At 44.1% G+C, this 12,040-nt stretch overlaps 1 protein-coding gene across 3 annotated transcripts in view; it reads left to right on the plus strand.

The window, feature by feature from the left end:
- GNG4 (G protein subunit gamma 4) overlaps positions 1-12,040 on the plus strand; it is a 70,633-nt gene that overhangs the window by 18,229 nt on the left and 40,364 nt on the right. The window lies entirely within an intron of this gene.

The following is a 12,040-nucleotide window of genomic DNA, read 5'->3' on the forward strand; positions in this document are numbered from 1 at the left end:
AAGAAATTATTTGAATACAAGATTACACTGACTAATGTGGAAGGCTAGAAGTGTCACAGTAACAGAGGGGAGAGCTTGGCCCCAGGGGCCGAGATGACAAGGCAGCTCAAGGAGCATTTTTTGAGAGGGTGGTAGCATCTGAATAGTACCTTAAAGATGGGTAGAAGCACCTTGTAACAGGAGGAGTTGGGATGGTGAATAAATAAAACACCGGACGCAAAAGCATGACTGGAAAATTTCTAGGCACCTGAGACTAAACTCAGCCAGCCAACTCTAAGGTTGGATTGGAATTATTTAATTTTGAATATTATATGGAGGAAGTTTGGTACCAATTTTTTTTGAAGTCTCTTGTATTTGACAGTCCGGAAGACTCGACACAGCCGTGACGTTAAATGTGGTTAAAAAAATAAATGTGGGCTTCCCTGGTGGCGCAGTGGTTGAGAATCTGCCTGCCAGTGCAGGGTACATGGGTTCGATCCCTGGTCGGGGAAGATCCCACAGGCCGCAGAGCAACTAAGCCTGTGCGCCACAACTACTGAGCCTGCGCTCTAGAGCCCGCGAGCCACAACTACTGAGCGCATGTGCCACAACTACTGAAGGCCACGTGCCTAGAGTCTATGCTCCGCAACAAGAGAAGCCACTGCAATGAGAAGCCCGCGCGCCGCAACGAAGAGTAGCCCCCGCTCGCCGCAACTAGAGAAAGCCCGCGTGCAGCAACAAAGACCCAATGCAGCCAAAAATAAAGAAATAAGTAAGATTAAAAAATATATATATATATATACACATATATATATATATATGTATATATATATAAACGTATTGGCTTTATCTGGGCCTCTGCTTTTTCTTGCCTCACATCGACATCTGCCTCACCTGGTTTCTGATTAACTCCCGGCTTGAAAAACCAAGCAGGTGTTTGACTTCATCACCTCTCGATAAAGTAAGTGCCGGTTCCATTTAAAAAGGGATTGCACTGTAGCCTCTGGTCCTGCTGGGTTCTGTACATTCCATGGAGTCATTACCTCGAGGGACCTCTGGCCGCTGGAGGATCTGGCACAAAGATTCCAAGGAAATAAGCCTTCAAAGAGGCAGCCTGGTAATAAATGGCTCATGAGCTACGGAGAGCTGGATGAGGTGCTGAGGCCAGGCGCCCTTAACCAGGTCGGGCTCGTGCGGAAGCCCCGGAATCAAAGGAGGCTGAGGATGCAGAACACAAAAGTGAAGGGAAACAGCGGAAGGGGAGGCTGGGCTTGCAGTGGGGGAGCCGTCATTAACTGGGGCCCCCGTCTAGTGGCAGGAGTCAGGGTGAAGGGGGCTGGGGTGACTCTCAATCCACAAACTCAGCTGTAGGGGGAAAAGGTGGTTCTTCTAATTTTCCTAGAACTCAGCTTCCTCTGAAGTGTGTGTCCCATAGCCAGCAAGGAACTTTTGTCCCAGCCTGGACCCTGGGGTTGCCTCAGGGCTCCCCCAGAATTTATGTAGAGCCAGGGTGTTGGGAGAGGTGCCTCTCTGGTCCTCAAGGCATCTGTCCACCGGGTGACCAATGAGACACGGTAGCTGGGATGAGCCCTTGGGACCGGTGGCTTTTGGTGGTCTTGTGTCCCACACTCCTCAGGGCTGCCCGTGACCCTCTCTGCCGCAGGGCATCAGGTGGCCACTCTGTGCTGGGGTCTTACCAGCCCTTCATGCTCCCCCTAAGAAGGCTTTGCAGCCCCCCTGCCACCCAGCAGCCCTGGTCCCGGGGGCAACTCCACTCTTCCTTCTGCTTCTGGCCAAGACATTTCCCCCCCTGCGTGCTGAGTTCTTTATTGCCCACCTCCGAGGCGTAGGCTTTTGGAAGCAAAAGCCAGAAGGACTTTCAGCAGCTGTGTCTGCTTTTTAACCTACCACACCCATCCCTCCGTGAAAGGGCAGGTGTAGATTAATGTCTCAAAATGCCTTCCAATTACACGTGTTTGAAGGTAAGAGATTTGGGTTTTCTTTCAGGCTTCACTCTACTATGGGTGGTCTAGCTTTCCTCCCTAAGGATATTAACACATAGAAGGCTTGCAGTGAAAATTTAAGGAGACCCTGGATCTCAGGGTTGTATAAGTGCAGTGTCACTCTTGCAGGATCCTGAGATGGAGTGCCTCCTTAAATTCTGCACTCTGGGCTGCCTTACTAGTCTCCTGATAGTCCAGGCCCTGCACACAAGCATTGGAAAGGGTGGGAAGGTCAAAAGAATGAGAAGACAAGCCACAGACTGGGAGAAAACATTTGCAAAATATATCTGATAAAGGACTGGTATCCAAAATACATGAAGAACTTTTAAAACTCAACAATAAGGAAACAAACAACCCTATTAAAAATGGGTAAGAGTTCTGAACAGGCATCTCACCAAAAAAAGATACACAGATGACAAATAAGCACGTGAGAAGATGCTCCCCAACATATGTCATCAGGGAAATGCAAATTAAAACAACGAGATACACACGCCTCTTGGAATGGCCAAAATCCAAAACACTGAAAACACCAAATGCTGCTGAGGATGTGGAACAACAGGAACTCTCATCACTGCTGGTGGGAGTGCAAAATGAAGAGACACTTGGGAAGACGGTTCAGCAGTTTCAGACCAAACTAAACTTACTCTTACCATACAATCTAGCAATAGTGCTCCTTGGAATTTACCCAAAGAAGTTAAAAACCTATAACCACACAAAACCCTGCACACTAATGTTTATAACAGCTTTATTCATAACTCCCAAAACTTGGAAGCAACCAAGATGTCCTTCAGTAGGTAAATGGATAAACTGGGGTACATCCGTACAATGGTATATTATTCAGCACTAAAAAGAAATGAACTATCAAGCCATGAAAAGACATGGAAGAATCTTTTTTTAACTTATTTTATTCAAGTATAGTTGATTTACAATGTTGTGTTAATTTCTGCTCTACAGCAAAGTGATTCCGTTTTTTATGTATATATATACACACACACATTCTTTTTCATATTCTTTTCTATTATGGTTTATCATAGGATATTGAATATAGTTCCCTGTGCTATACAGGAGGACCTTGTTGTTTATCCATCCTATATATAATATAATAGTTTGCATCTGCTAATCGCAAACTCCCAATCCATCCCTTCCCTACCCTCTCCCCTCCTTGGCAACAAGTCTGCTGTGTCTGTGAGTCTGACTCTGTTTTGTAGATAGGTTCATCTGTGTCATATTTTAGATTCCACGTATAAGTGATATCATATGGTATCAATATTTGTCTTCCTCTTTCTGACTTAACTTCGCTTACTATGATAATCACTAGTTGCATCCATGTTGCTGCAAATGGCATTATTTCATTCTTTTTTTGTGGCTGAGTAATATTCCATTGTTTATATGTATCACATCTTCTTTATCCATTCATCTGTTGATGGACACTTAGATTTTTCCATGTTTTGGCTATTGTAAATAGTGCTGCTATGAACATAGGGATGCATGTATCTTTTCGAATTACAGTTTTGTCTGGGTATATGCTCAGGAGTGGGATTGCTGTGTCATATGGCAACTCTATTTTTAGTTTTTTGGGGAAACTCCATACTGTTTTTCACAGTGGCTGCACCAGTTTACGTTCCCACCAGCAGTGTAGGAGGGTTCCCTTTTCTCCACACCCTCTCCAGCATTTGTTATTTGTAGACTTTAATGATGGCCATTTTGACCGATGTGAGGTGGTACTTCATTGTAGTTTTGATTTGCATTTCTCTAGTAATTAGCAATCTTGAGCATCTTTTCGTGTGCCTGTTGGCCATCTGTAAGACGCGGAGGAATCTTAAATGCATTTTACTAAATAAAAGCAGCCAATGTGAAAAGTTCATATACTGTAGGATTCCAACTATATGACATTCTGAAAAAGGCAGAGTTATGGAGACAGTAAAAAGATAAGTGGTTGCCAGGGATTAGGTAGAGCACTGAGGAATTTTTTTAATAGACTATTTTTTTAGAGCAGTTTTAGGTTCACAGCAGAATTGAGCGCAAGGTACAGAATTCCCATGTCCCCCGACATACATACAGCCTCCCCACTAACCAGCATCCTCCGCAAATGAGGCACAGTTGTTACAAGCGATGAACATACATGGACACATCATCGTCACCCAGAGCCCACAGTTGACATTTGGGTTTATTCTTGGTGGTGTACGTTCTATGGGTTTGGACGAATCCTCAGACGATTTTTAGGGCAGTGAGACTATTCTATATGATACTGTGATGGTGGATACATGTCATTATACATTTGTCCAAACCCCTCCTGGGAGCTACTTTTCAAGATCAGTTCTTCCCCAGGTTCAAGAAAGTCAGCAATGTTTTACAGATTTTTCCCAAGAGCTGCAATTTACTAACAGTCCTCCTCTTCTGGTGTTCAGGAGCCTGTTTGTAAATAGCACCCTTGACCAAGACAAATAACAGGTTGCTAAAGGTGAGAGGAAAACTGTGATGGAGCCAAAGACAACAAAGAAATCTTATGTGATCTGTTTTACTCCTAAAATCTCATGGGAAGTAAAAATCTGAGAAATAATTGACACACACACGTGCGCGCATGCCCACACAATGTAAAGTAAAATCCGGATGCTTTGTCACAAAATCATCTTATTTTTTTAAAAAAGATGAATTCTCCAGGAATGTGAAAATTAATGGTTTGCCCTAAGAATGCTAATAGAAAATTCGTTCTTGAATAATGCTAGGAGCGGACATACGACAGCAGTTATCCTTTTCTCAATCAAAAATTACATGGAAAACTCAAAAGTATCACCTTTTCTGTCAGTCACTTCCCACTTTGCAAAAGTAGCTTTTCTGTTGAAATAATGTCATGTCAAAATGAGATTTGACGTAGTCTGACGTATACCACGCTCTCTTTCAAAGGACTTGCCTGGGCCCCATAACCCCGCTCTTCTTTCTGATTTCTCCCTTTTAGAGTGGGAATGTCTATCCTGTGCCTGTCACTGTGGTATTTTGGAAGCAGATAACTTGTCTGGTTTCACAGGTTCACAGCTGGAGATGAATTTTTGCCTCCAGATGAATCATAAGTCTTAGCCATACCTGATGTAGATGATATTTAGATGAGATTTTGGACTTCAAGTTGATGCTGGAATAGATTAAGACTTTTGGCCTGTTGAGATGGGGTGAATTTATCTTTCATGTAAGAAGGACATCAATTTTGGGGGATCCAGGGGGTGGAATGTTATGGGCTGAATTGTGTCTCCCACCAAATTCAGAATGACTTTATTTGGAGATAGACCTTTAAAGAGGTAATTAATCGGGTCATGTGGCGTTTTTATAAAAAGAAGAAATTAGGGCACTGTCACACACAGAGGGAAGACCATCCGAGAACACAGCAAGAAGGCAGCCATCTGCAGGCCAAGGAGAGAGTCTTCAGAAGAAACCAGCCCTGCCAGGAGGCTCTAAGCGAAAACCCATTTTCTTGCCTTTTCCAGCCTCTAGAGGCTGCACGCATTCCTTGAGGCATGGCCCCCTCCCATCTTCAAAGCCAGCAGTGTAGCATCTTCAGACCTCTGGCTGTGACACCAACTCTTCTGCATCAACTCAGCTTCCTTCAGCATCATGGTCCAGCGTGACTAACTTGAATATGTAACCCAGCAGGCAGAAAAAAGTTGGCTTCATACTCTGTGAGGGCTGACGTAAAAGCAGCAGAGCACTATTAGGTTTTTTAATGCTTGTTCCTCTCGATTAAGACTTCGGACTCCATTTGCAATGCCTAAGAAATACTTAGGGAGTGTCTGGGGTGGAGGATCACAGGGAAGATGGATCTCTTGTTTATTCTGCGCCAGCCTGTCAAATGCCCTTTAATATCACAGCTGGTCTGCCAACGTTCTCTAATTTTCTTGAACTTACTAGGGACCTTAGTAGGGACCAGATAAGGGCAGTCACTGGGTGACTGACGACCAGCAGGCTCCAGCATTGTTCAGACTCAGTGTGCTCTTCCTAAGGATCCTTTGTCTCTCAAGTCCACTCCAGTACATGCCATGCTGAATGCTTCTTACCCCTGTACCTGCTTAGCAGCAGTGTGATTAGGTGTTATTAGATCAGGCAGATGCTATCAGGCAATCAAGATGTAAACTGAATAATGGAGGCTCAGATCATAAAATGCATCAAGCTTGACTATCACTGTATTTAATTTGCAAAGTGGCTGAAACAGGAGTGGGGATGGCCGTGCCCCTGACCAGGGGACCAAGGGGACCATGTTCCCACCACAGACACGGAGCCAGAGTGGTCTGTATGTGTGACAGCACATGATTCTCTGCCACTCCCCTCGGGTTGGGACTTTCAACTCCATCCCAGGATGACTGAGAAAGAGCAAAGTTTGTCAAGTGAGGTTAAAACACCACTTTGTGCTTCCATCTGTACATAGAGGAAGTCTGCACCCTTTGCTGCTGCTGCAGTTATGACTCTTTGGGTGAATTAGTGTCTCCCTCCCTTTTAGAGCCTTTGTTTCGAAGCGAATGTGACCTGCATTACTGGGTGGGGTGGAGGGGGACACTCCAAAATGTGAACTCAGTGTGTGAAATCTTTGTGACAATTCCAAACCATTTCTCCTAAAGCTGGGGAAGAGGGACCCTAGATGACCACTCTGAATGCCAGGAGAACCTGTCCCCAGTTTTCCTGCCAGAAGCAGTGTCACTTGTGGGATTTCAGGGTGACAAAGTTCTACATGTAGCTCCTTTCACCTATGGGGATTGGACCAGAGAGGAAATCTACGTGAAGACAGGACCAGAAATTGTGGCTCCAGCCCAAGGCATGGCTATTAATTCAGGGTTATTGTTGGGCTCTCTCTCCAGTGAGGTGATTTTTTCCTGGGGACACGTGGGGCTCAACAGGCCCACCCCACCAGTCTGTGCCCAGAAATGTTAAACCCAAACGTGAACACAGCTTCCCAACGTGGAATCCTTGCTATAATTGATGCAAGGATTGTATTGTATTGGGTTTTCCAAATAGAATTTAAGTTAGTACTTTTTAAAAGAAATTTTTGTCAAAGTATAGTTGATTTACAAGGTTGTGTTAATTTCCACTGTACAGAAAGGTGATTCAGTTATACAGATATATATTTTTTTCATATTATTTTCCATTATGGTTTATCACAGGATATTGAATATAATTCCCTGTGTTATACAGTAGGACCTTGTTCTTTATCCATTCTATATATAACAGTTTGTATCTGCTAATCCCAAACTCCCAATCCTTCCCTCCCCCCTCCCCCTTGACAACCACAAGTCTGTTCTCTACGTCTGTGAGTCTGTTTCTGTTTTGTAGATAAGTTCATTTGTGTCATATTTTAGATTCCACATATAAGTGATATCATATGGTATTTGTCTTTCTCTTTCTGACTTACTTCGCTTAGTATGATAATCTCTAGGTTCATCCATGTTGTTGCAAATGGTGTTATGTCATTCTTTTTTATGGCCGAGTAATATTCCATTCTATATATGTACCACATCTTCTTTATCTGTTTATCTGTTGATGGACATTTAGGTTGTTTCCATGTCTTGGCTATTGTGAATAGTGCTGCTATGAACATAGGGGTGCATGTATCTTTTTGAATTGTAGTTTTGTCTGGATATCTTCCCAGGAGTGGGATTGCTGGATCATATGGCAACTCTATTTTTAGTTTTTTGAGGAACCTCCATACTGTTTTCCACAGTGGCTGCACCAATTTACATTCCCACCAACAGTGCAAGAGGGTTCTCTTTTCTCCACACCCTCTCCAACATTTATCATTTGTAGACTTTTTAATGATGGCCATTGTGACTGGTATGAGGTAGTACCTCATTGTAGTTTTGATTTGCATTTCTCTAATAATTAGTGACTATGAGCATCTTTTCATATGCCTACTGGCCATCTGTATGTCTTCTTTAGAGAAATGTCTATTTAGGTCTTCTGCCCATTTTTCGATTAGGTTGTTTGGCTTTTTTGTTATTGAGTTGTATGAGCTGTTTGTGTATTTTGGAAATTAAGCCCTTGTCAGTTGCATCATTTGCAAATATTTTCTCTCATTCTGTAGGTTGTCTTTACATTTTGTTTATGGTTTCCTTTGCTGTGCAAAAGCTTGTAAGTTTGATTAGGTCCCATTTGTTTATTTTTGCTTTTATTTCTGTTGCCTTGGGAGACTGACCTAAGAAAACATTGGTATGATTTATGTCAGAGAATGTTTTACCTATGTTCTCTTCTAGGAATTTTATGGTATCATGTCTCATATTTAAGTTTTTAAGCCATTTTGAGTTTATTTCTGTGCGTGGTGTGAGGGTGTGTTCTAACTTCATTGATTTATATGCAGCTGTCCAACTTTTCCAACACCACTTGCTGAAGAGACTGTCTTTTCCCCGCTGTATATTCTTGCCTCCTTTGTTAAAGATTAATTGACTGTAAGTGTGTAAGTTCATTTCTGATCTCTGTATTCTGTTCCATTGATCCATATATCTGTTTTTGTGCCAGTACCATGCTGTTTTGATTACTGTAGCTTTGTAGTATTGTCTGAAGTCTGGGAGGGTTATGCCTCCTGCCCCCTGCATTGGAAGTGCTGAGTCTTAACCACGGGACTGCCAGGGAAGTCCCATCCTGCTTTGTTCTTTTTCCTCAGTATTACTTTGGCAATTCTGGGTCTTTTATGGTTCCATATAAATTTTAGGATTATTTGTTCTAGTTCTGTGAAAAAAATGTCATGGGTAATTTAATAGGGATCACATTAAGTCTGTAGATTGCTCTGGGTAGTACGGCCATTTTAGCAACATGAATTCTTCCTATCCAAGAGCATGGGATATCTTTCCATTTCTTTGAATCAACTTCAATTTCCTTTATTAATGTTTTATAGTTCTCAGCATTAAGTTAGTACTTTTGTCTCAGGACTTAAAAATATTTTCAAGGCCACAGTGTTTCCCTCGCAGTCTACAGACCTCTGTTGCAACACTGTATTGGTTAGGGAGATGCACAGCTGCTGTGACAGAGAGCCCCAGAAAGACAGTGACGTAAAATGCACAGAAATATTTCTCTCCATCACCTCCGAGCCCAGAGGCAAGCAGCGCAGGTGGACAGGGCAGCTCAGCTGTAAGTGCGTTTCAGAGATACAGGCTCCTTACACTTTGTTTCTCTGTCCTGCCCCGGGACCGTAGTTCTTAGTCTCTCCTGGGCATCCCAACCCCGTGAAGGGCTGGTTGAACCACCTCCCACTCCCAGCGTCTTTACTCAGCAGGTCCAAGTGGGGCTTGAGAATTTGCATTCCCGGCAAGCTCCCAGGTGATGCTGGTGCTGCTGGCCCAGGGACGGCGCTTGGGGAACCAGTGCCCGAGGCCCTGTGCTTGCCTGCCCTGGCTGATCGCAGACACGTCCACGGTCCAGATTATGGGGTGGGGAATGAGTGTGGAGGCATACACACACAGTTTGTTCAGGCCCAGGCAGGAAGTGGCGCTCTGCATTTCCACCCAGTTTCCACTGGTGAGAAGACTCACAAGGCCCCACCTACCTGCAAGGGATGCTGGGGCAAGTCTAGTTCGTTGGCCGTGTCGATGAAAATAATCAATAAACAATCTATAGTAGGAATAGAAAAGAGTTTGATTGGATCCAAACTGAAGACTATAGCCCGGAAGACAGCATCTCAGATAATTCTGAGGAACTGCTCCAGAGAAGCATGGTTTTCAGCACAGTTTTACATCTTGTCAGAACAAAGAACATTAAACAAGTCGGGGATACATTCCTTCAAGCTTTCAGAAAAAACAGACCAGCACATACACAGTGAGTCAGCATGGCCTTGGCACCTGGGAAGGCGGTCTTATCATCGAAGGAGTCCCAGCATTGGTGTCCCAGGAAGGGAGGCATTTAATCTTTATTTTTAACATGGGCATTCTTTACTTCTGGTCAATGTGCCCTTTTCTTTAAAGCAGATGTGCAGTGTAGGTTTGATAGGCCACAAACAGGCTGTTTCAGTTAATATAAAATTGAAATTAATGCATGGAGACTCCTGGTGGAGGACCTGCTGGACCCCCCTTGGCTTCTCCAGTTAGGACCCCACTGGGCCCCCTCAGTTGGCTAAGACCAACCGGCAGTCAAGATCCCATGCCACTTGGAAAACCAGATACTTGAAAACAGAGAATGAAGTGGGTTTTTGAGAGCATTAATATGAAAGTGAAAAACAAGGGAATAGGCCAAAAAGGGTTTTCTTTTTTTAAAATTTATTTTATTGAAGTATAGTTGATTTACAATGTTGTGTTAATTTCTGCTATACAGAAAAGTGATTTACTTATATATATTCTTTTCCATTATGGTTTATCACAGAATATTGAACATAGTTCCCTGTGCTATACAGTAGGACCTTGTTGTTTATCCATCCTATATGTAATAGTTTGTATCTGCTAATCCCAAACTCCCAATCCATCCCTCCCCCAACACCCTCCTTGCAACCACAAGTCTGTTCTGTATGTCTGTGAGTCTGTTTCTGCTTCATAGAAAAGTTCATTTGTGTCATATTTTAAATACCACGTGTAAGTGATCTCATCGGATTTGTCTTTCTCTTTCTGACTTACACTTGGTATGGTAATCTCTAGGTCCATCCATGTTGCTGCACATGGTATTTTTTCATTCTTTTTTGTGGCTGAGAAGTATTCCATTGTATATGTACCACATCTTTTTTGTTTTGTTTTGTTTTTTTGGCCACGCTGTGCAGCATGTGGGATCTTAGCTCCCCAACCAGGGATCAGACATGCACCCCCTGCATTGGAAGCTCAGAGTCTTAACCACTGGACGGCCAGGGAAGTCCTACCACATTTCTTTATCCGTTCATCTGTCGATGGACATTTAGATCGTTTCCATGTCTTGGCTATTGTAAATAGTGCTGCAGTGAACATTGGGGTGCGTGTATCTTTTCAAATTATAGTCCAAAAAGGGTTTTCTACTAGCAGAGGATGAGAAAACAAAACAGGGAAGGAGATGAGAATAAAACTCCATAAAAGTCTAACGATCTGGGGGGATGGGAAGCATCCAGATGCAACAAATCACTGTGACAGGAAGAAACAGTCACTTTGGGAACAGCAGGCGTGGGTGCTTGTGAAGCTGTACAACGGGCCCAAACGACCTCAAACCAAAGCGCATTTGGATGCCCCTCTAGCTGGGGGAGTAAACAGCACTGTCGGTCCATTCCTGTCTGGCCTTTGTTTTTGGTCCAAGTTCCCTGGGATCCTGGGAGATGGATGCGCTAGGGCAGGATGCTGGGAGCCCCGGGGGAGGCAGCCCATTGTCCCAGAGTCAGCCTTTCTGGGGGAGAGAGTCGGCGGCGCTAATTGTCTCTCCATGGGGAGTCCCCTGCTTTAAAGCCATCTAATCAAATCATCTCTTCTAAATGTCCTCTGGTTGGAATCAGGTTATTTCCTAGTATGCGTGAGAATAATAAGCATCATCATGTTAACCAAAATTGTCTCTGGCAAAATGCATTATAGGGCTTCCCTGGTGGCGCAGTGGTTAAGAATCCGCCTGCCGATGCAGGGGACACGGGTTCGAGCCCTGGTCTGGGAAGATCCCACATGCCATGGAGCAACTAAGCCCGTGTGCCACAGCTACTGAGCCTGCGCTCCAGAGCCCGTGAGCCACAACTCCTGAAGCCCGGGCGCCTAGAGCACGTGCTCCGCAACAAGGGAAGCCACCACAATGAGAAGCCCATGCACCACAACGAAGAGCAGCCCCCGCTCGCTGCAACTAGAGAAAGCCCACTCGCAGCAGCGAAGACCCAACGCAGCCAAAAATAAATAAATAAAATAAATTTTAAAAAAATGCATTATAATCTGTCTTTATTTTCTTTGCTGTAATTTTCTCTGTACTCACATTTTTCTACAATGGACATAGCTTTTCATAAGAAGAAAGAAAACATCTGTTCCTGTTTGGCAGAGGTCTGGCTGGAGTGCGGAGGGCGAGCGGGGGTGGGGGAGGGCAGCGTGCAGGTACGGGAGGCCCCAGGTGGCCTGTGGCCTCCAGATGTTCCCCTGTGCCCTTTGTCAGATCGGGGCCTTCTCTTTCTGCCT

This window comes from Balaenoptera physalus (assembly GCF_965194825.1).
Source record: "Balaenoptera physalus genome assembly, chromosome: 14".
NCBI classification, from domain to species: Eukaryota; Metazoa; Chordata; class Mammalia; order Artiodactyla; family Balaenopteridae; genus Balaenoptera; species Balaenoptera physalus.